Source organism: Stigmatopora argus, chromosome 7 (assembly GCF_051989625.1).
Source record: "Stigmatopora argus isolate UIUO_Sarg chromosome 7, RoL_Sarg_1.0, whole genome shotgun sequence".
Taxonomy (NCBI): Eukaryota; Metazoa; Chordata; class Actinopteri; order Syngnathiformes; family Syngnathidae; genus Stigmatopora; species Stigmatopora argus.
In genome coordinates, this window is record NC_135393.1 from 12,108,114 (window position 1) to 12,131,254 (window position 23,141).

The following is a 23,141-nucleotide window of genomic DNA, read 5'->3' on the forward strand; positions in this document are numbered from 1 at the left end:
TCAGTTTGGGTTACTTGCAGACTTGTAAAATAACTTTTGACATGGTTAGCCCGTCCACCTCAAAGTTCTGAGATCGAGGATTTGATCCATGTAGGTAGATTCAGACCTTCCTGTGTGGAATTGACATTTTTTGTGCCTGCGTAGGTTTTCTCAGGGGTGCTCCAGTTTCCTTCCACATCCCAAAAACAGGCAACCTCCTGAGATACATATTGCAGAACTAATCTACCACATTTACTCTAAATCTAATCCTGGACTTTCGCAAACACGGCACAGATCTGGCCCCACTCCTCATAAATGGAGTATGTGTAGACAGGGTCCAGGCGCTAAAGTACATTAGGGGAGTTACTTGTGTCTTTCCACACAGTTTCACTAACTTTCCTCAGTGCTGAGTCATGCTGCGGGTAGGGGTGTTTGTGTTTCTTATGCATGTATAAAATATGCTATATAAATATATCCTGGGCAATGCTATTGGCTTTCTATTCTCAAAACCAGCCCCTAAAGGAACAAGCAGTGTGGAAGGCTTTACAATTCATCTATTATACAAAAGTACATGTTTTCTATTGCACCAAAAAGCTACCTGTTGATAAATGAGATCGATGCCACTCTACCTCTGTCAGCAGAACAGCAACAACGTTTTTTTTCCCCTCAACTGTGTGCTAATGTGCTTTTTGTAGTGCTGCCAGACCTGCTGTGCTGAATTTAACATCAAGATGGAAGAGGCAGCTGTAACCCAACACCCCAACTATACAATAGTGCTGATGGACAAAATAAAATACAAAAAAGATGCTTTTCTTTTAAAGCTCTTTTTGAGTCAGCAAGGACCAGTGGTGGGAGATAAATTGGGGTCATGATAAAAAAGACAGAATGTTGCCATTTGCTCTGTTTCCAAGGTTACTCAATGAATGCTGAATGCCCTGATAGGGACTTGCTCTACCCTGATTTCGCATCAAATATTTTAACAGGAACATTTTATTGCAAACTCTTTCTAAATAAATAGTAGTCAGTTTGGAACTTAATTTAATTGCTCTTTTAGAGTCTTAGCGCTAACACTGGATAATTACTTTAAAATGATTTGTATCATCATGGTGACAGTAAATTCTAGCATTTAAAAACTAACTGTAAACATAATAATAAAAATAATACAATTTTATATCAATTGCAACGACAACCATTTAGCTAAATAAATAAATAGCACCACAGTTGTTGAGTGATTAGCCTCAAAATTATTAGATCGAGGGTCCAACCCCTGGTGGGTTCTGACCTTCCTGTATGTGTTTTCTCCAGTAACGTTACTTTATTTGTATTTTTTTGCTGTCTGATGTGAGAATCATTTCCCATTGTCTATTCAAGCCAATACTGTGTAACTGACTACCATTGAATACACATTTTTTACAGGACTATCATGTTTTTAACAAAGACAATTATAGTGGTTGGTTTTGAGAAGCTGGTGTTGGAGTTTAATTTATGTTTTACACTGACCTTGCGATTGAGTGACGGCCAGTTTTGAATCTCTTTTCCACTCGAGTCAGCTTCCAGGGCATTGGATTCCAGTCTTTGGATCACACAGGTGTCCACATGATTGAAAGGGAACCTTTCTTATAGGCCGTCTTTCACCAGCAGTCGGCTGGGTTAGATGAGGCTCACCTTCCTCTTGACCTTTCAACAGGGTAAGTGGTGTTATAAAAACTCATGGGTGGAATAATATAGAGTAATACTGATAGCTGTTAAAAAAGATTTATTTTTCTGATTGGTAAGTCTGTCCAGTATCCTGGTTTATGGCATTTTCTCTTGAAACATTATGTTCCCGAAGAGAAGAATAGTATTTGGACAGCAACAATGCTGGACCGTTGTATTTCATTTTGAACCTTTGTACGTCAGTCTCAAAAGTGTTGAATTGAGGCATTTACTGATGTTGAAAGCTGCAGTGTTCCAGATGTTACAAATCTTTGACTGACAGAAGCGACTTTTTAAAAGTGGTTTGTCAGTAGGGCACTACACAGACTCCTCTGACCACAGAACAGATGGCTCAGCCGGCAGTAGATTTTATTTATAACATCCCTTAATAGTGGTGATGCCAGTCTATGGAGTATTTTATATATTACACAAGCACACTTAACTCCAGGGAGTCCTCGGTTTACGATGTCCTTGACCTACGACTTTTCAACTTTATGATGCCCGTGCCTTGTCCGCCATTTATTCCCCCAGCACCATTGTTTCTACTTACCTCATGCTAGTCCTTGTCTGTGGAAGTATTTTAGCCTTTGTCCTTCTTTTTCTCTTAACATGGCCCCAAAACAGGAAACTGGGTCTTCTACCATTGCTTTCCCAGCCAAGAACAGCAATTACTATGGAAACAAAGCTTTATATCATAAAAAGATCAGAGCAAGTAGAGACCAGTAGTTAGTTGAGAGATTCACCATATGTGATTGTCGGTCTCAGAGACCTTATTATCTTTTCTAAAAGTCATCATGGTTCTTTTAGAGCTGTTTAGTGAACCAATGTTGACACTTGCGCTTAACTCATCTATTCTATGTTGAAGATGGGCTGTGCCTCATTAATAGGAATTGGTTCATAATCAAGAGGATGAAACAACCGAGATATTTCCGAGAGAGAGTTTATGAAAAATAAAATTAAACTCTGTAGTAACCCTGGAGCCAATCCCAGCTGACTGCGGGCCAGAGGCGGGGGACACCCCGAATCAGTGGCCAGCCGATCGCAGGGCACAAGGATACTTAAAACCATGCGCACACACACCCATACCTAGGGGCAATGTAGTGTCCAATCAGCCTACCATGCATGTTTTTGGAATGTGGGAGGAAACCGGAGTACCCAGAGGAAACCCACGCTGGGAGAACATGCAAATACAGGTGGACCGACCTGGACTTGAAGCCAGGACCCCAGAGCTGTGAGGCCAACGCGTAAACCACTCGTTCCACCGACCCGCCCTAACATTTAATTCGAGACACAATAGTGCTTTTAGAATATTTAAAAAAAAGTCAAGGGACGAACAGAAAGAACAGGAAGAGGTTTTGAATGCTAACCGTCAATATTTACTAAAATACTCACATGAATATTATTCGTTGATTTTCAGAAGGAACCTAACTTATAGACCCATATTAACGAGCACAATTGTATTAAAAGGTATAATGTTAGCAGTCTGTGTAAATGCGCAGTTATTGGCAAGTGGGCAACATGCACACATTTCAGCACTTTCCTGTGCCTAAAGCTGAATGTGCAATGCAGACTAAGTGTATTTTTAATGCCTTTTTCTTTATGAGCACCTAACTAAAGAATCAATGTTGCACTTTTCCACACTCATTTACTGTTGCAGCTTCTGTTTAATGATTGTGTATCAGTTTTCCAAAACAACCACTCACTTTATAGTACACAATTTTCAGCATTCGAGCTATATGGAAGCGCTTGTTGATGTCCTGAAAATCGCATGCATTACAGCTTGTAGTTCCACACAGGATGTGCTTGCAGTTAGTGTGGAGTTTGTGATTCCCCTTGGCCTTGTGTGGATTTTCTCCGGGTACTCCGGTTTCATCCTACATCCCAAAAACATCCATGATAGGCTGGTTGGTAGGTAAATTGACCCTAGGTATGAGTGTGAGCATGAATGGTCGTCCGTCTCCTTGTGCCCTGCGATTGGTGGGCCATTGATTCAGGGTCTCCCCCTGCCTCATTAGCTGGAAGAGGCTCCAGCACATATCGCGACCCTTTTGAGGAGAAGCGGTTCAAAAAATGGATGAATGAAAAACCTAAACCGAATTTTTTTTTTTTGAGTGAAACTTAAATTAATTCTGCAAGTGACTTGCAAGACAAAGAGTATGTGTCGCTGACCTTTTCTTTCCCTGGCAGTTCTTGTGTCTTATACTATGCACAACACAAAGAAACAGCTTGCGATATTGAATGCACCACATAGGAAGGTCATTAGTGAACAAGACTACCTTGGATAATGATGCCCTAACAAATGACCAATCAACTTTTGCAGGCAGATTTCCAGACCAACAAGAACAGTCTCATATTTCATGCCTTGACGCATGCTTTGCGGCGCTTGCGATGTAAATCCCAAGTTAAAATTCAGTAGTAGAATTTCCTTCAGTTACTGTTCCAGTTGTTTCAATATTGCTAGTTACGTTATTTATAGTTTGTAATGTAATTATTGCAGTATTGTTATGACACCGTGACTGTGCATGACATTTGAGTTAATGACCAGCCATAGTTTGTCAGTTTGTGGAAATATGTTTATGTTACAATTTTAAAAAGGAAATTGTTTTGTGCGTGCCCCAATATAGAATCAACATGTCTCTTAAGATGGTTTGTCCCTTTAATAATTGCACAGGAGATGGATGACCATTTATACTTGCATCCATACCTAGGGGCAAATTAAGGAAAACCACAGTACCCTGAAAAAAACCCACGGAAGCCCGGTGAGAACATGCGATCTACACACTGGAAGGCCAGAACCCACCAGGGAATATGTATGCAAAAAAACACAAAAAACTACCGAACCTCAATCACGGCATTATGGAGAACCAGCTTTGTTTGAGCTAATGGGAGGCCAGCATGGTATTGGGAGATTGCCAATGGGAAAGCAACTCGATCATTAAAAAAAGCTTTAGGTCATCAGAATTTGATGAGTCTCATTGTGTGATGTTTGGAGCACAATCTTCATTACATGTTCTTTGTTGACCACTGACAGCCAGTCTCTCCTCTCTTGTGTTTTCTGCTCTGAGAGAGCTGACACCTACAGTGGAGTACCACTGATAGCAACAAATAAATCCTGACAGGCTTTCTCTGGATCGCATGCTAATGCCTTGCAATGCAGTGGGCCAAATTGTGAGGGTATTTCAATAAAACCCTTAACTCTGTGCCTTTTATTTACTGAATGCAGACAAAAGCCAGAAGCTTTTGGGGTTAATTACCTGCTTGACCTTCCATGATGCTGGATTTTCCCAATTTGGGCAAAATGAGTCCAAGATGACTCTATGTTAAATGTTCATCTATTGTCTCTAAAGTTTAATGGGATGTTAATCCTGCACTTTATACAATGTACAACTCAAGCCCACACTCACACACCCGCACACATTTATATTATCAAATCCCTCATTTTCATCTCGAATCCCATTTTTTAAGGTTCTCATTCAAGTAGTTCTTATCACATTTTACATTCTTGTCACTGTGTATTGCTGCAGATTTTCTAGGCACTGCAGAAGACTTTGCCGTCACAGGTGGCTTTTAAGAGTGACAAAGAGAAAAAGCTGTTCAACCTAAGCCCATGATTCCACTGTTTTTGCCTTAAGCCACCAAAACATGCTCCGCAACCCTCTGAGTAAATTACTGTTGTCAAGGCATAAGGCCTACATAAACGCGTCAATCTAAAAAAAGAATTTATTTCATATGGTTCTTTAGCTTGTACAGTGGGAACAGTTACCAATCTGAAGGAGTCTTTTTTATGCAGTTTGGGGACATATTTGTGTATGTATACACGGTACATTCAGCTAGAATTTGACCTAATTATTATTATTATTGATTAATATTGAATGTCTGTCTCATTCAAATGGGCCACAACACTTTCAAAGCAGCTCAAATTATGAGTAACTTCCTGCGTATGCATGATTAAATGCCACACCATAGGGGTGCTAAACACACTGAAAAGGTCATGTTTTCTTCTTTCCTTGCACTTGAATACACATTGGTTTGCAGAAGATCTTTGATGGTATATATTTAAATAAAACCCTAAGAAATATTAATAGGGAGGATGTCAACAGCATAAAAGCATTTTCTATATGGGATAGGAAAAACGTCTACACAGAGACCAGATAAGTAGTTTCAGAGGGCGTAGCAGGATTGAGGCGGGGTTCCTTTTCATTTATGTTACTGCAATAAAGGCCTGGAGAACACCCACTGTCTCTCGGCGTGCCTTTCTCATCAGAGCCACAATAAATCAATTTTCATCTGCACACCAGCCTCACTGATAGCCTTCCTGCTTCCTCCTTTTTTCCACATTGGCTCTAATGTTCTCCAAGGCTCTAATTATGATATTCCGTACAAGACCCACATTATAAAGTATTAATTAAATTTCGCATCCAATGGGTTAAACTAAACGCCATCCCAAATATCCCACAAATAGGCTTCACCAACGCAGCTGGTGGCTGTCAAGTCTGTCTCACAGAAGGAAGTGGGTGAGCTTTCCATTCCAACATTCTTGCTTATCTGAGTTGAAATACAAGGTGATTGAAAAGTAACTCCCTCTTTGAAAATGGCAAGCCGCTTTACTGAACGCTTACCCACGATTGATGACCAATCTTTTTTAACCAAGGCCCTGTTCAGATTGCGCTGTCACTCTTTCCTCACCTGCCATTCTTGAGCTCTTTAATAAAGTGTCTTCTAAGTATGCGTTCCACTCCGATGTCTGATAAAGGATATAAGACACTGAATTCATGTGTATGAAACAAATCTTTTTTATGTTTCCTGTCAAGGGCAGATCAAAAAAACTGAAAGGCACACGGGTCTTATAGTACTCAGCTATGGCATATACCCAACTTGATATTAATTTTAGCAGAGTGACGCATGTATCTTCTGCTTCTACAACCTGCCAAGTGTTGAACAAAGTGAAATATCTCTGTGCCTTAGTTGGTAGACGATACACAATAAATAACATGTTACTGCTTTATATATAAAATGGTTACTTCACCCTGAATGTTATTTATAAAGAATATTATGTATTATGCAAGAATTTTAATGAACAAACGCAGAATGAATCATGTTTCTAATTAACATTAGCGATACTGTCTTTAAATGACTTCTACTCAAGTTTTGCATCCTTTTAAAAGAAAATATGGAAAATAAGACAGTAGATGTTACAGTTTTTTAATTGCTTCATTGCCTCTATAAAAACAGTTCAAAAAAAGTTCAAGGCTGTGCTGAAATTAGTTGCCAGAAAATACTTTTTTGTTGCTACCATGTACTTCCCAATAAAATTCACAGATGGTGTGGTTGTAAACAAGATTAATATCCAAAATGATATGCCGACAAATACCAAAGCACATATTGGGCTTCACGCTTGTGTGACATTCTGTTCTGTCATTGTTACTGTATTTTGACAGCAGTTGTTCATCAGTTTCAATATTTTGACAACGGATACATCTGCCATTGTCTCCTATGGGGACACATTTTAAGGATTGTAAATCGTATTTTTTTTAAGAGATTTATTGTTGAAGAAATACTCCAAATGGCCTGTGGTTATTTCATTGACTGCACAAAGTATCCTTTTAACGTTCGCCTTGTGTTAGCTTTCTGCGAATAATTTTGGCAAGATACAATTTGAATATTGTTAGCTGTTGTAAAATATAAGGTGATAGGGTCAATTTTAATTTTACTTATTGTTTTGTTTTGCATTTTTCTGCAAATTTACTCAGAATTATTTCCATGGGCAGAAGCACAAGCTCAAGAATAACCCGCAATCCGCAACCCGGAGTAACTTAGTTGCCTTTGCTACATCCTATTTATAAATCTGTTTAAACCCAAAGAAGAAAAGATCCCCACGAGTTTTGTATTTTGCATTCATTTTCGCTTCTGAGCGAAACGGAGCAAAGAAATCAACCTTTAATCTGAAAATTTCAAAGAACTCAAGTAGGCTGGAAACTAGATAGCTCCAGCAGAGATAAAGGCCAATCTGTCGTACCAAATCTAATGATTTGACTTTGAAGGAAATCATGAAAAAAGACGAAAATGTGAATATTGTTCCACTTCAGATCCTAGTAAATTTTAGCATGGTACATTGTTGATTATTTTTAGTAACTGAAAGTTGTCCTTCAATGTGTGTTTTGAGTGGAAATAGTTTTTCAGTCAGTGGCCCGATTCTCTCACGAGGCCTAACTTTTCAGAGGGCATAATGTCTTTTTGCCACATCCCCACGGTTCCGCGGACATGCCACAATTCCCTTTTCTTACCATTAATCACTCTATAAAGAAACTGAAAATACCTCACACATCTGTCCTCCTGTCTCATACAATCTATTTTACCTTGGTCATTGTCCTCCTCCCTCCAATGGCCACCCTACATTTGCAAAATAACCTGTAATGATTTTTACTTTTCAACTCTGCTGCTTATAATAATATCAGTTCTGTGCTTGAGTAGGTAAAAATACAGCAAGCAAACAGCAGAAATGATGGATCAAAAAATTAACAGCGGTTTGGGATGAGCTGTCAGATGCTCTGTTGGGCTAATGATCAGGGGAGGTTGCTGTGGGAATTGAAGGTATCTAATTTAGGGCAATTATAAATGTGTTTGTTTGGGTGAAGTCTCAGCTCTTACATTCTGAAAGTCGAGGTTTTTAGCTTTTAGTCTGAATTCTTCTGATGGAGACAACTGATGTTCCACGGCAAAGATTTTATTTTTTTGTTTGTTTTCATGTTTTTTTTAGTCTCATGCTTTTGCCCCAGTCCAGTTTGTTGTTTATGTCTATTGAAAAGGAAAAGGGTAAGAGCTAAGGGCTGTTCCCTTGATGTTAATCAGCGTAGGTAGAGAGTAACAGCAACAAACAAACAAACAAATATCAACAGCCTTTTTACAAGGAGAGATGTGTTTTCTTTTTTGCCGTACACAACTTGTGCTTAATGTTGGGTGGTGCAGTTTGCAAGTACACAAATGCATCACAGGTTATAGCTCAGTGGGAAGGTACTTGGAAGAGGAACAGTCTTAAAAATATCCAGATAAAGATAAAACTATTGTGTGAACTGGCTAAGTGATATATATACGTTTTTTTAATAATCCAATAAAAATATGAGTTATTATTCGTAGTTCTTGGTACTTAGACGTTTCGTCGAAAGACGTTTGGTCGACCGGACGTTTGGTCGACCGGACGTTTGGTCGACACGTCCGGGGACCAAACGTCCGGGGACCAAACGTCAGGGGACCAAACGTCAGGGGACCAAACGTCTTTTGACGAAACGTCCGGTCACGTTAGTACTTGAAACCTTGGAACATGTCATTTAAGAAACAATAATAAGCATGTGGTTAGCACGCATGCCTCAAAATTCTGAGATTGAGGGTTCAATACCCAGTGAGTTCCGATTTCCTGTGTGGAGTTTACATGTTCTCTCTGTGCCTGTGTGGGTTTTCCCTGGTTACTTTGGTTTCCTCCCACATTCCAAAACATGAACGGAAGGCTTGTTGAACATTCTAAATTGTCCCTAGGTATGAGTGTCAGCGTGAATGGTTGTTCGTCTCACTGTGCCCTGCAATTGGTTGGAAAACCATTTCCAATCTACTGCCCACAATTGGCTGGCATGGGCTCCAGAAACCTTAACACCCTTTGGGGATAAACTGTGAACAGAAAAATTTAAATGGGATTCTCATTAAAGAAACAACAACAAAACGTCCTTTTGATGGCTTCCTCTATTGCAAATGCATTCTTTGAAATTGGCTGTTGACATTCCTTTTTGACTGCACGCTGTCTGCTGATGTTTGGATACTAAAATAAAGTGTTTACCATGAATAGCAAAACCTTTGACTGAGTATTACTGCTTTGTCAGAGAGCATTTTACCTTGAAAACATCTTGAATACTAAAGAAAAATGGTGAGCTAGTCAATTAGTACACTCACAGCTACCCTACAATTACATCTGTAAGTGCGCATAAAAAAATAATATTTACCTGACATGGCATGGAGATTTGTGCCACCAAAATTGTCTGTCTTTTGCAAAATGTAGGAAAGCAGATGCATTTGCCTCTCTTCTCTGGTAGGCATACATCTTATCAGGGCAATGTCAAATATGCCAGAACCACTTTAGTCACTGCAATATCTTTAGCAGCATGTCCCTTGCAGTCCATAATCACAGAGTGTCTGCGAGTCCTTGGATTCACTTTTCAAGCACCAATCCGTCACCCATTGTAATATCTGTCCAGGAAAGAAAGAGGAGAAATCCCATTGGAATGAAAAGGAGAATAACCCATTCATGCATATGTATGAAACAATTCACTTTGTCACCTTAGTGAGTTTCAGTGTAAAATTACAAGACCCAATTTACAGTTCTACGGATCCTGCGTTGGAGATGGGCATAATGACTCACGTGACGATAATTGTATAGCGCCTATCATCCGTCCACCTCCATAGAAGTATGGTTAATCATGCGCTGCATAAAACGAACATGTACACTATGTCATTACAGGTGTGTGAACAGACTTTGTCATGCAGATACTAACGTCCCCTCAAAATGTCATGACGACAGAGCATGTCTGATGGAATGTTAATGCAAAAAAAACCCAAAGTCACCAGAGAAAAGCTCCGGTACGTGGAGAACATGCAAACTTCAGAAAGTTATGTCTTTTCATGAACCTTAGAGTCCTGAGTGTGAGCATGATGTATGTGCTCTCCAAACTACCCCCATGCCTCATGCTGTAGAACAGATAAACGTACTTTATCACAGATGCAAATTGTAAGGAAAGACTGCAAAAGCGTCCTGTCGCTGTGACCTGCATGTTTTAGCATTTGAAAATATGTTATTCATTTTCAGCATGGCATCCATTTAATTGGCAAAGCCCTATCTTCCGAATCGTGTCATTGTACTGAAATAATGAAGGATCTCGTAATTCTTCTAATCATAGCCCTGTGCACAGCTGCTTTCTGATGACGCCAAACTTTAAGATATTCTGTGTACTCTGCTTATCTTGGCTTCATTCTTCATTATTTTAATTTTTTTTGCAAAGAAGCGGGAACTGTAAGAAATGTTTTATGATTACTTGCCACAGTTATGCAGGTGGTTGAGGAGGTTGTCTTTTGATGGAAGGCTGTTTGAATCGGCCTCCCACTTGTGCACATTGTTGTTGAGTTCCTGGGGCAAGACAGTTCACACGGGTTCTCTGCGAGAGTCACTAGTTGCCTCACTTCTGTCAGTCTGCCACTGAGAAACTGTAGCTGTAGTAGTACCCTTTCACTACAATGTGTGAAATGAATCCCTAATGCAATATAAAGAGTCTTCGACTGTCCTGAAAAACACCATAAAAATCAGTGGCATTAATAATAATATTATTCCTAAAAAAACACCTTTAAGTGTAAGTAGTAGTCAGTTACAGGAAGTTTGTTACTTTTGAATCAGCCTAGGATATGTATGCAATCACTAACTAACAACAGAAGTAGGGTATTGCTAAGCCCCAAGTTTGAAATATTACTTGCAAGCCTTCCAACTACAAGTATAGATTGGATAGATTTTCCCTTGTAAAGTCAATACTTCATAAGCTTGTGGAATACAGTCGTCAGTGTGCAGATCCATAACCATAATTATACATCATAACCAAGCAGGCATACCTGCTATACCTCACTTGCACTTTTACAAACAATAAATACATCTAACACTGTTAGCTAACTTGAATTGCACTACCAAAAACAATTAATTTCTGCTTAACGTTTGAATTTGGCATTTTCCATCATACAGTGTAGTCCATAGCCCCAAATTGGCAGATGTAAAGCTAATTTTCGACACATTTACGAAAATATGTAGAAACCAAAAGATAGACCACATACCCTTTTAATATGGGTCTGATTTAGCATTTGTATACAATGGTAGCGCACAATGAGAAAACAAGTCATCAATATGCCATCCCCTACAAAGACAGTGTTTGTCAGATTTAGTAGTACCAAAATCTTCCCATTTATAGGCAAGCATTTTCTCCATGAGTGATAGATTTTATTGATGCAGGGTTGAGATCATGTCGTATTGCACTTCTCATTTATTAACTGTCATCAAAATCTAGTTCTAATTTCTTTACATATTGCAAAGAAGCTATTTCTTGTATGACTGATAAAGCAGCCATAAAGTATAATGTGTCCATAACTACTACTGTCATTGTACGGTCTTGTTGAAACATTTCTCAAAACTACAAGCAGTTCTTGTAATTAAATATAAAAAGAAACATTTATCAACCACAGGGTGGAGCTGTGACACTCTCCTCTTTTCCTCTCATTTCCATTTAGTTCCAAGCTCTCATTGGAATTTCTTGCTGTTCTATATCAGTTCGATTCTACCAAATTGCCACAGTGCTCTTTTTGCAGTTCCAGACATTAAAACATATATAATGATTCAAATATCAGCAATGCCATGTATTTGACATGTATGTTTGGTTATGCTCAATTGCACTGTAGCTGTATTATAGACCTAACATGTTTAAATTGTTCTCAACTACTCTTTTGCAATCTACTGTTCCATTAGAGACTTTGCATGACAGCCTGTCATTTGTTAAATGTGTGCTCCAGGTTCCTTTACATTACATAATAACATTACAAAAAATGAGTGTAATACAAGGTTCTTAATTATCCTTAGGTGTAAATGCATGTGTGAATGGTTGTTTGTCCATAGGTAAGCTCAGACTGGCTGGTGAACACTCCAGGGAACACCCCACCTCCTTCTCAAAGTCAACTTGGACAGGCTCCAACTCACCCACAACACTAATGAGGACAAACGCTATATAAAATGGATGGATGGAAATAGAAAGAGACTTAAATAGATGAGACAAGAGTTTAGTGGCTTTAAAATGTAACTGCATGCTGTGAATGCCACATTTTAACTCTGCACAGTTGTAATACTTTGAATCTACGCTACAATTCTTGTTTTACGATGGAAACAATTTTATTTTGGACACATTTCTGTTAAAACGTACAAACTTATATACATGTAAAAACTTACATGCACACAAACATTGATATTAAATCCTGTATAATAGCAGGCCTACTGGCTTCATTAGAGTCTATGTAAACAATCATATTGGGTCGTTATACAAACGTGTTGAAATAGTTTAGATTAGTTCTACTAACCACAACAATTCTTACACTGCCTTTTGAGGATTAAGCTTTTAGATTTTTAAGAGTGGGTGCATAGAGTTGTTGGTGTTTGAAACAGAAACATTAGTTATGCTGACCTCTACTTTTATTGCCCTATGACGGACATGTCAAAGGTGTTCAGTAAATCTCGGTTTTTGTATGCACTGGAGAATATAAATGTTCTTTTCTCAAGCAACTGTAGTGTTGACATGTCTGTCACCTCATTTCTGCTGCCCAGTGTGTTCTGCGAAGCGAGAGTCTGGCATATGGTAACAAAAGGCGCCCTCCCTCCTTGGGGACCCCAGCAAACTCACATCTTTTTTTATGTATTTTCGCATCACAGATATTCAGCTTTACATGATCTTCAAGGTTGACCAACGTTGAAGCTCCTCCTAAGATCGTCTCAATTTTCAGGCACTCCCAACTAACAGCATACCACGAAAAGCATCGTTGTGCTTGATAGGTTCAATTTCATGCACGCTTCCCTCTCCAAGGCTATCACTGGTGGGTTTAGCCTTACCACCCACGCACATGCTTCAATCTATCTTAAAGCTATCTTAAACTTTATCAAGCAGCATGGAACATCTACTAGATGATTGTTACATAGTATTTTCTCTATTCCGAGTTTGATTTTGGATTGGGTTTGAACCAGCAACAGTGATTTTAATTTATGGTTTTTTTCCTCTTAGCATTTATAATTACACACACAAAGACACATATATACACAACATATTTTCCGCAGTATAAGGTGCGACTAAAAGACTTCAATTTTCTCAAAAGCCGGCAGTGCAACTTATAATCTGATGCGCCTTATAGGTGCATCAATATTGGTTTAATCATTGTATGAAATTTCCTTTAGCACAGCTCTATATAGTTGATTCATAACACAACCCCTAACTACTACTAGCATTACTACAGCTCCATCCTTTTTGCATTTCTGCCATGGTTTATGGCATCACGGATATTTTCTTTACTGGGTAGTTGGGGTTCATGTCCTGGCTATTTGCATTCGTGTTGTGACAATTAGCATTTCTGCTTTTTTGTTTTTGAAAAACATTTAGACCTGATGCTACTTCTTGGGCTCAGTTTATGTCGGTGCATGTAGATTACTAATTGACTGGTCAGAGAGCAAAACGAAGAGATATATGAAGTCATTCACTCAACAAATTATTTACCAAAATGCTTACCATGACGCAACATTTAATGATGAAACTTGACTGGATCAGTGTTTACAAAGTGGGAAGCGAAAAGTCAATTGTGTTGAATTTATTCCCCGCACAGAGTAATCAACTCACATAGCCTCACAATTTCATAACAGCTTCAACATGTGTAATGTGTCTCAGTTCGCACATCTTTAGGCTTTCAGGGAGTGTTTTGCTTACCCATAGTTTCTGTCAAAACTCATAAAAACTACATTTCCTTCTGACAGCTGTTATAGATAATAGTATCATCTGCATGCCTACAGCATATGTTTTGTGAATGTGTATGTGATCCCTGAGGAAGAGCTGATGGATTCAGTCAGGGAGCTGGAGGCCTGGGCCATCTTGCTTACCCTGCTGCTTCTAAAAACATGGACAAGCATAACTGGCAGGGAAATGATATCTGGATTAATGATTTTCAGTGATGTTCATTTGGCAAGTATAACTGCAAGAATTACACAGTAATTAATCAGCTTCAAATGGTCAGACTCATTAGGCGCTAAAAGATTCATCCTCTCCCTGTTTTCAAGGAAAAATATTTGAACGTTAAAGTTGGCCTTTTATACTTTTTAAAATGCCAATAATTTCCCATACTGCAGGCGTGTTTTGGTGGGATGTGTTTGTGCTCTAGAAATAGCAAGACAACTTAGCAATTTATTTAATTACTGTTGAATATAAACACACAGTTGTATGTATTCAAAAAAAAAAAAAAAACAATCGTGATCGACATACTGCACGAAAATGGGATGTGACTAGTTTCACACATACAAAACATATTTAAATGGATAGACTTACTCTTAGAGCAGGAAAAATAACATTGTTGGCCGAAGTAAACAAATCCACAATTTCACTTAAATCGCCAGTTTGCCACAGTAGTGTTTTGATTGGTATTTTTTTTCTACTCTCCAGTATGGACTAACTTTAACAACCTGACAGTAATAAGGCCGAGTAAATGAGTAAAATGGTATGTGGGGAAATATTGCATTCTTGACCATCCAGTACATATAATAATGAAAGTTACTGGATTGGAATCTAATTGGATTTTTAGGAAATGCAGCTGCATTCAACATTGTCTCACTAGAGTATGTAGACTTGAATAACTACAGTCTTCCACAATCGCAAGCTACTTTAAATGTGAATGTGGAAGGGATTTGGCATTGGTCAGAAAATCAAGGTTGGGTTCCATCCAAAAATCTTGTAAAACACCAGATTGGTGAAAATGTATCATTTTCATAGTTTGGAATGAAAACTTGAACCGCCTGCGGCACATTGTAGATTAATTGCCCAACCCTGATTTACAGCAATCCAAAAGCATGCCTGGTACTTTACAAAACTGAACCCATACTACATTGGGGGAATATAATGTCTTTTGAGTTCGAACTGTAGAGATCCGACTTTGAATAGACAGCAATAATATGTGTCACTCTCAATGATGGACACCTTATATAAAACTCTCTGGAAGTTCTGAACTCACATGAGGTAGAGGAAAAGGTTCACCCGTTTGCCATGTTTATTTCAGGGTGATGGGGTCTGTCAGCAGTGAGAAAAGCTAACAGAGTATCTATCTTAGCAAAGCACCTAATTGGACAGGACCGTGCCAACTTTGTCAGGGAAAGAGTGCCAATGAAAGCTGAGGCAGGGCTTCAGGCTACAGCATTACAAATGAAATATGGTGACAGCAGAGAGCGGATGAAGACTTACGGATGAGAAAAGTGCTTTTTATCAAAATATAAGCGGAACCTCAAATTCAGCTAAACACTGTTATTGTGATCTCCTTAAATGACAACTTGCTCATCAAGTCACATTGTCTTTTTTTGTCCCTCCAGATTTCAATGTTTCTGAGTCCTTTCTCGCCACTCTCATTTAAATGTCTTTCACAAACCACCCTACATATGTGCTCACTGAGTATTTTGGGAAGCCCTCCAGCTTCTATGTTGAGAATGACAAATGGTGCCTTCCACAGCACAAATGCCACATAATCAGGCATACCGCGGATCAGCATCTACCCGCTGTCCTGCCACAGTAATTTGGCCACACACTTAATTAATCAACAACCTAATAGTCAACCCAGCTGTATGCACTCGGCGACCACTTTGGCATTCCTGGGTTCAGGTAGCCCATAGATGGCATTCATATTTTACATGCCATTCTTCACTGTTTAGTGTTCACTTTGGAAACAAGAAGCCTTTACAACCTCTGTGGGGGTGATTTGAGGTCTCTGCATAAACATCTAATCATTACCATTAGACTTAACTGCTTTTAAATACCCTGTTAAATTAAACATAGATATAAATAGTGGATCAAGTTTGAAGATACTGCGATTGGCTGGCCATCAATTTGGGGTGTCCCCTTGCCTGGTGCCCATAGTTGGCTGGGATAGGCTTCAGGACACCGCAATCCTTGTGAGGATAAGCGGTGCAAAAAATGATTGAAAAAAAGTTTAAAGAAAACTGTCAGTCAAATATGAGGAATACTTGTGATATCTAGACATCCCTCCATGTTTGAGTGGTAAAACACATGAAAGGCTCTGGTGACTAGAAAATATCTACCAAGCATTCATTGAAGGGTTGTCAACTGTCAATCAAAAATTCACGGGTTCTAACACCAAAATCTGGTACAGGGCCTCAGTTTCACTCTTGAAATTTATCTTCTGATGTGAAGTACTTCATCACTTCAAGTGTGGCAATGAGTTGACTTTTTTCAGGAAAATTTCAGTTTAAAGGGACTTCAAAATTAGGCTGAAAAAGAATGTGTTGCCAAAAACTAAAGCTCTTTTTGTGTGTGCATAGGAACATTGAATTAAGGTATATAAGGCTGTTTATCTATAGATGATGTGTGTGTGTGTGTATGTGTGTGTGCTTGGCAGTCAAGATTTACCTGAGATTGTCTAATAATGAAATTTGACTTGCGCCTGAAATTACAGTCTTGGGAAATTGGGAGAATGACTTCAAAAGACTAATTAGCCTTGCTTACTAATTACCTAGTGCAAAATTAATTAATTCAGTAGTTAAATTTGAATTTTAATTAGTTGCCAGAGTAATTCAGTCACTTTTTTCCTCCACTGGATCGGCCGATTAAGACGTTAGAAAATAGGTAAGTTCAAGACGTGAAATAATTCTACAATACTATGGACGGGACTCATTCTTTCATTTTTCTTACTGCCACTCAACTTGTCAAACCAATAGTCTTCCCAGTTACAAGCAATATTTGCTGACTGGGGCAGTGTTAAGCTGCTTGAAGCTGTCCTCTGAGCAGATGATCACACAGCTCATAGCTCTCCGAAACATGTCTTGCGATTGTGTTATGGACTTTTAGCTGCCCTGGGCTGCGCTGTGAGGATTTGCAGGCTGTGGCAAAGCGTCTTTGCTGACATCTTGGATGTCTTTATAGGACAAACCTACACTTTGAAGCCTTTTAGAAGAAAATTGAATAAACAAACCCTCTTTTGAGATAGAGTACAAATTAAAGTCACAAAGAGCTCAGTAGTAATGGCATATTTTCAATTCAATTGACGCTATTTTGTATTTTAGTTTTTTTTATGATTTATTTCAAAAATTAAAAGAGATTTATATTTAAATTTAACACTTATTCGACTAACCAATTGTCGTTTTGGTAGATTTAATTTTCAAGCTCCAATTGTTTTCTAACAGACTGCTACATAAAGGTTTAAAAAACCTTTAGTTCTAAAATAAAACTGTTACCAGGGCAACTGAAGTGATATTTGATCACACTATCCATTTATTCCAGCAACCTTCATAAAGCAAACTATCGATCTGGCACATAAGGTTCTTAAAGTCGTGTAATGATTTATTCCATTACTAAAAGTATATGAGGCATAGATAAATGTTTATGGGAGTAAAACATGCTGTTGTTGAGAGATACAGATTTGATTTTAGTAAGTGAAGACATGAATGGTGGATGGATTGAGTGCACTTCCTGCTGCTTTGGCACAAGTCCAGAGAGTAAATGATAGAAGTTGAAGGTCTTACTTTCCTCTCGTTCATTGCTGCTTTTTATATACTAGTATATACATACACCCAAAAGGATAGTCCAAAGGGGATGGTCAACAAACATGATGGACCTCCTTCCTTCTCAGAGCATTTTGCAGTTCATGTGGATTTTCAGGTGATAACTGCTTTTAGGCTAAAGAAATACATCCCCTGAAGAAAGGAACTTGGAAGTGGTTCAAGGTCTGCTGCAGCAGGGATTGGGCTCTGACTTGTGCGAGATGGTATTTGCCTATCTTCGAAGCCTTTCCAGATGGTGAAGCCGTATGTGTATTTCAATCACTGCTCCCCCAGTAACACTGAAGGAGGAGAGCTATTAAGCATTGTCGGCAGCCAGGGGTCATAGAGTCCTGCTTTGGTTTTTCAAATTCATTCTTTCACTACTTATTTGAGCTGTTGGGTTTAAGCTAAGGCCTTTAAGATGAACTACAAAGCACCAATTTGGTCTTGGCAACTCTGAAAAATAATTAACTCTTTACATGAATGCTATTAAGCAGAGTATTTTTTCATAATAAAACCATTCAGCTTGCTATTCTGGGTTTGGCTCATGGAATAAGTATTAAAAAAAACTACTGTTGGATTGTACACATCAGTAATGTAATGTATTTTTTTAAAGCATTTTTTTCTTGAGTGCAAAAAATATTGTGAACCACAATTTTTTTTAACAAGAATTAGTGAGTTTTTGTATTCAGATGTATCAAAGGTGTGTGTGTATGGGGGGAATCATAAAACCAATGGAAAGATGAGTTACTACTAATGCTCTTCAATATTTCTATTGCTATAAACCTGCGCTAATCGCTGGCTCTGCTTTTATGGAAAGAGACGGTTGGCCTTGCTTTTACAAAAACACTCCCGTTGTTTTTAGCTGTAATGGTTTTGTGACGGCCCGGCGGATGAGTGTTTAGCGCATCGGCCTCACAGCTCTGGGTTTATAGGTTCAAATCCAGGTCGGTCCACCTGTGTGGAGTTTGCATGTTCTCCCCGGGCCTGCATAGGTTTTCTCCGGGTACTCCGATTTCCTCCCACATTCCAAAGACATGCCTGGTAGGCTGATTGGACAATCTAAAATTGCCCCTAGGTATGGGTGTGAGTGTTGCTGGTTGTCCGCCTCCTTGTGCCCTGCGATTGGCTGGCCACCGATTCTGGGTGTCCCCCAATCTGGCCCAGAGTCAGCTGGGATAGGCTACAGCACCCCCCGCGACCCTAATGAATAATTGTTTCGCTTAATTCAATCTTCTGCACACTTTTCCTAGTACATGCAGTAGGTTAATGTTTACAAAATGTAGATCAAGGGGATAGCTTTATTTAAACGGTTCCTTTAATTTCACTTCAGCCTTAAATCCATTTTAATTAAATGTTTTTCACTTTATAAGTAATGCAAATAAATTTGCCCAGTAAAGCTACAAAGACAATATTGTTTATTTATTCTGCCTTACAACTGGTTATTAAAAAATGCCTACAGAAAATCATGTTCTAAGGCACAGCACTAAGAACTGCTCTCTGCAGTATCAGGATTGTTCACCGCTGAAACAACACTTTTTGCCAAGTTATATAGCATATTTACTATGCATTATCTTAAAATTTGTTCACTAAGCCACTTCCAATTTCACTTGTACTTATATTAGTAATCCTGTGTATTTAATTAGTTTCTCTGTATCTCTGACTGCATACGTGTGTTGCTGCAACACCTAAATATCAATAAAGAAGTTTTATCTTCTCTTATCTTATCTTAATTTTCACAGCAGAATGAGATATACGCTTAGTTGTCAAATGACCTTCCAATTTGATCTTCCTCGGGAATAATTTTGTATGAAGATTCATTGGAGTTCAACACCCATCTGCTCATCAGCTGGTCAGATTCATGAAGCTGCCGTTTCTAATCAGCCTCGAAGAACAGCAGTTCCTCCAAGGACGCTGAACGCAATTATTGAAAAAAAGCAATACTTGACATTTAACTCCGCATTGTCCGCAACCTTTTCACAAGCCAGTCAATCGCTGACATTCAGAGCAGGCTCAGGTGGCTAGATACTGTAATTTCACTTAGACTCAGCCTTCATCCTCCATCGGGGGCTCAATCTATAGCACTGAATTCTGTAGACTTGCCACGGGGTTTGTGATTTAGGGGTAAAAGGTTGGTTTGATCCCTGATATAGTCGAGATGCAATTACTGAACTGACCTAAGGAATTAAAGTCTAGCTATCTCCATAAATGAGACACAATTATGCAAGCTCTGCATGTCGTACTCTCTCCTGTGGGTTTCAGAACAGTAACCTTGCCATGCGGTTGGGTTATTATCGAAACGCGCTTCTTTGTCCAGAGGGGAATAACCAAGCCCACATCAATGATTACGCTGTGCTAAAATATACTGCACCTTTGTAGAATAGCAAGTATTCATGATATCAGTAATTTACTTTGTGATGATTACCATTCCTTTCTCATCTCTAAATATATAGCAGGCCATCATGAAAACTCTAAGGTCAAAGACTACCAAGTCTTGCAGGCAGTTAGAATGCATTTTTTTAGCTTTATATATTCAGAGTCAAACCACCGGAAGGGGTTGAACTCACAGCATCATATTTTATTCTTTAACTCCAAACATATATATTTACGATGCACATGGAGTCCAGGGACAAAAGGCTTATCCCAATTGACTAAGGCCTTGTTTTTACTGCAGGCAACAGGCAAAAATTTGCAAGCGTTCACATCAGATATGTTGTATCAACGCTGTCTACTTACTGCGTGACTCGCCATGGTAATGATGTTGCTTCCAGTATGCTTGCGTGAAATACCAACAAGTTTATGTCTGTAATGACAAAAATGGAGAAAAATAAATGGTCATACATAGGGTTACAGTCAAAGCAGGATTTTGCTTGCAGGCTACAAAATATTACACAAACATCCAGAGACTAGAGAGTGGGGATGTGAATCTTACTCTTGTCATATTAATGTTTTTAAGATGACTCATCATAGCAAAGCTTCTCTTCACCTTTCTGTGCTATGCTGCTTTTGTATCTGATTCGAAGAAGCAGAGCGTCCAGAAGGAAGACGGTGAAATTTCATGTCAGCTTTGAGTGTGGTTTGGATCTGTCTTGTGAAAATCAAATTTTTAGTGAGTCCTGCTGCACAGAACCGTACCTCCTCCCCAAATAAATCTGGATAGGACAAATCTAATTCAGTTCCGACAGTATGAAGGAGGCATAAAAGCCAATAATGCACGTCAGTACTCAATCAGCTAAAAGACCATTGACTGGAAATAGTGGTGTGAATAATATTTTATCAATATGTAACTGTGTGGCACAGTGGTCAGTGGATAGAAAGTCCACCTCACCGTTCAAGGGTCCCACCTTCCTGTGTGGCTTTCGCATCCACATTGAGACATATAAAAAGGATAAATTCAAACTCAAATAAGATTTAAAATTCAGTGGAATACCAGTCATCTCATACCTTGGGGTGACTTGTACCAAAACAGTATAATTATAATTAATTGGCCATTCAACTTTTGTACTTAGTCAATGGTGGTGGACTTTCTCAATATTATCATAAAATAGTGACTACTATTTCTCATAGCTACATGTTAAAAACATTAACACAGATTTATGTCCATTTTTATATGCTTTGTCATAGTCCACCATCAGAAATAAAGGTTTCACCAAATAATGGCATTATGAACATCACAACGGTTTATGTTTGTTAACATTGTCTTTCATTGCTGCATAAATTATTATTATAATTGCCCTTAATCTTTTGTGGCTCCCATCATTCCCGTAGTGTGAATTTTAAATTTACAACTTAATATCATATATTTCCACTTTACGTTACTCAAAGCAAGCACTAGAATTGGGATAAAGAAGTATATAAATGAATTTCATTGCTCCTTGGTTGTTAGTGCCAGATGGTCTAGTTCAAGTAATTAAAAACCTGCTGATCTACTGAGGCATTCACACACAACCATCTTTAGCTTTAGAGTGAATGAGCCAAAATAATAACTGTCCAGTGAGTAGCAGTACTGTTCATCTGTTAGGATTCTTTCTCCAAATTTTACAGTACATTAATTTCTGGGCATAGTCAAAATACTGAGTGGCATGATTCTCACAGGCTGGATTAAAAATAAAATAGATTCACCTAACGAAACAAAAAAGGAAGCTTTTGTTTTCTCACTTCATCACCAAGTAACTTCGAAATTCCTGGTACATTTCAATTATCCTTTCTTTGCAAGTGGACCTAAGTATTGCAACAATCTTTTTTCCCCCACTACAAAATGCCCAGTGATCAGAATATTCCTAAAATGAGACAATCTTATTAATATGTCCAGCTATCATCCAACTGAATACACACATCAGAAATGTCTGAGCAAAAGAGAGATGAGGTTTTCAAATAAGCACTGCACGCTTTGGAACGCATTTAAATATTTAATGGTTTTCTTCAAAAAATGTCAGTCAAACTTCACCTTTGAAGAAGTCTTTGTTCATTTCCAAGGTTTTTTCTTCTTTTTAACCCTTTCTGAAATTCAAACGACTGAACTGCTTTACCTATTATTGCCACCTAGTATAATGAAATAGACTGAAAGTAGGAGATGCCATCAGAGAAAAATTTAAGATTTCCACACGTAATTTTTCTTCCTTTTATTATCCATGCCGATGTGAGATAACACTTGACGGTATGTCTACGTACAGACAGAGTTGCCGTCTTTTGGAGTAACATCAGCAAATTTTCTTCATGCAGGCTTTTGAGAGCGAAGGCTAATTAAAGCCTCTTTTCCCCTATGTGTATGGCTTTGATTTTACACCGAACATCTGAGTTTCTGACCTGCAAAGTATGCGGTGAGGCAGGAGAAGGCAATTCTTTGTGTCCTATAATTAGTGGTTCTTGTTAAAGTGAATTGAGATCCCGGCAGGCCCTGAAGACAGCCAATTAGTGATCCTCCTCTCCAGCTTTTATTGTATCATTTTCCTTTTCTGGGATATGAAATAACTACTAATATCACACAACATTGTAACACTATCATCTATCCTGCAATCACATCAGTGAGGATCATCACGAGAGGGGATGAACGGAAGTAGGACTGGTATGGCACACGTGTTATGTTACCAAGGAGACTTTTTAAAAAAAAAAT

General features: G+C 38.6%; 1 long non-coding RNA gene across 1 annotated transcript; it reads right to left on the reverse strand.

Annotated features, from left to right (window-relative positions):
* Positions 1-1,253: 1,253 nt before the first annotated feature.
* Positions 1,254-10,988, reverse strand: LOC144078110 (uncharacterized). The gene is made up of 4 exons (XR_013301178.1): positions 10,753-10,988; positions 9,663-9,906; positions 2,225-2,345; positions 1,254-1,656 (listed from the first exon to the last, which is right to left on the reverse strand). It is a non-coding gene; the product is annotated as an uncharacterized LOC144078110 (long non-coding RNA).
* Positions 10,989-23,141: the final 12,153 nt, after the last annotated feature.